The sequence below is a fragment of the Sarcophilus harrisii genome, chromosome 2, assembly GCF_902635505.1.
Source record: "Sarcophilus harrisii chromosome 2, mSarHar1.11, whole genome shotgun sequence".
Classification (NCBI taxonomy): domain Eukaryota; kingdom Metazoa; phylum Chordata; class Mammalia; order Dasyuromorphia; family Dasyuridae; genus Sarcophilus; species Sarcophilus harrisii.
In genome coordinates, this window is record NC_045427.1 from 364,718,675 (window position 1) to 364,721,434 (window position 2,760).

The following is a 2,760-nucleotide window of genomic DNA, read 5'->3' on the forward strand; positions in this document are numbered from 1 at the left end:
CATACTTTTATATATAGTCTATACCTTGAGTCCCAGTCCATATTTCTACTTGCCAATTGAATCTCTGCACTTGAGTGTTCTAAAGGCACACCTCAAACTCAACATGTTAAAAAACTAATTTATCATCTGCATTTGTGTTTCTCTGCCCAAGAGAAATTTAGCTCTATTTCAAGATGTCATATTCCTTTTGCTAGAAGAATCATACTTCTATCCAACTAAACTCAAAACCAGCTCTTCACTTTCTCAATCCCTCCCCACAATTCAAGTATTCCCAAGTCTTATAAATCCAGCTGTCACAGAATTATGCACATCTTTCTTCCCATGTACTTCCATTGTCATTGCATTAATTCTGGTCTTCATTATGTCTAGTCTATTATAATAACTCCCTTGTTCAAGTGTTTTTTCCTTCCTCCATTCTTTTCCCATTCTTTACACAGTAACAAATTTTTTTCAAATGTATTGATATGTCTATATTAATGTCTTCCTCTAAAGCTTTATTGGTTCCATATTGCCTAGAAAATAAAATACAGACTGCTTATTCTGGTATGTGTGGAAGGTTATGATACAGTTACTGTGTGTGGATTTGAAATTAATTAATTACTCACATCTAACAAATATTAAAGAATTGATGCCAGCTTTAAGAGTAGGATCTAAGAATACCCTAAGAATCTGTTTTTGGCCTTGTGTCTAATAGTTTTTTCATCATTGACTTGGATGAAGATGTAGATTGCATGAGTTTCCAATTGGCAAATGACAAAAAGCTGGAAGGGATCATTAACATCCTAGATTATAATTAGTATCCAAAAAGAATTCATAGAAATTTTAGCTAGAAAGAACTTTTAATGATTATCTTGTTTAACTCTCTCACTTTCCAAATAAGGGTAACAAGTCCAGAAAGGTGACACTGCTTAGTAAATTTTTCACATGAGTGATCAGTATCAGAGCCAAGATTTGAAGCAAAATATTTAATTTGAAATGCAGTCGCCTTTCCATTATCCCATGCTGCCTTTACTTGGACAGGTCATAATGTCATGAATCTAAGAAGAGGGAACATAAATGGATAAATGGTGCTTTCTAGACTTGTGATTAAAAATTAAAGTACCTAAAAACAGGACAGAGACACTGAACTAGAAAAAAGTTCCAATGAAAAACATCCGGTAGATTTAATGTTCTTTAACATATGAATATTAATATTCTATATGAATAAATATGCTAACTAAAATTGATAATAAAACTCATCTGCTTCTTAAATGATGAAAGGTACATTGTCTAGGAAAATACTCTTTCTTAACCATTCCACCTATCAAATATTGCTCCAACTTTTAAATATCACAATTTCTTAAGGGCATTAATAAAAACTTATTTTGCATATAGGAGATATATCAGAACATCAAAGGAATGAAAAACTCCATTGGAAAAGAATCAGTTAAAGCACCTTGAAAATATTTAGGCTTGACAAGAGAAGACTAAGGGAGCATATGATAGCTATTTTCAAGGATCTGAAAGGCTATAATATGGGAATAAAATAAGATTTATTCTAGTTTAATCTAAAAAGTAGAACATAGAGCAGTGGTTCTCAAAGTATGGTCTAGAGAATCCCGGGGATCTCTGAAACCCTTTTAGAAGGTCTACAAATTCAAAAATAGTTTTTATTCCAATATGATAAATGTCTATAAATATAACCCAGATAAACAAAAACACTTTGGAGAGATCCTCAATAATTTTTAATAGGATAAAGATACTGAAAACAAAAGCTTGAGAACCACTGACATAGAGTAAGTGATAGAATGCTTTGGATTTCTTTCTCCACCATGATCCAGCAGCCTTTTCACCCTGGAAGATCACTCTCTCTTTTTCTTCTTCAAATTGGTCAGATCCTCCTAGAATTTGCACTTAAGTTTCCAGGCTAGCAAAGCAAGGTAATGTCTTCTATTTGCACTGAACTATTCTGACTCTCCAGATGTTTTACTTCCTAAATTCTTCCAATCTTTAATTTTAATATTACATGTTATCTTCCCTTATTCAAATGTGGGTTCATTTTGATTAAAGAATACCCTTCATATAAATATGTTGTTGATACTTAAACCAGATAGAGTCAAAATAGAGAAAGACAATTATACAGCAATTTCCCTAATGAATATTGATGCAAGCACCTTAAATAAAATATTAGCAAAGAAGTTATAGTAGGTTAACACTAGTATAATATACCATGACCAAGTAGGATATATAATGGGAATGAAGGGTTATTTCAATATAAGGAAAAATATTATCATAATTGACTATATCAATAACCAAACAAACAAAAATCATATGATTATTTCAATAGATGCAGAAAAAGCATTTAACAAAATCCAACACCTATTCTTCTTAATACACTAGAGACTATATGAATAAATAGAGTTTTCCTTAAAATGATCAGTTGTAATGGGCTGAGGCTTGAGATGATGCACTGAGGTCCCAAGCACATGAGGCTAAATAGTAATTGGACTATACTCTGTTAATATATATGCTTGGAGAAAGAATTGCCCCCGCCCACTCTCTGTGGGCAAGTCCTGATGTGTTGAATAGGAAATGATGATTTTGGTGGGTGGAGGCACAGGGGCAGGAAGAGAGACTGGGAGAGATTGCTGGCTGGATTCGGTTCTGGTGGCTGCTGGTCTCGTGGCTTCTGGTCTGTCTAGCTTCTTGACTCAGTTTCCTTTTACCTCTAATCCCCTTCTACCTCTGATTTTTCATCTCTACGGAGAATAAAAGATTGAA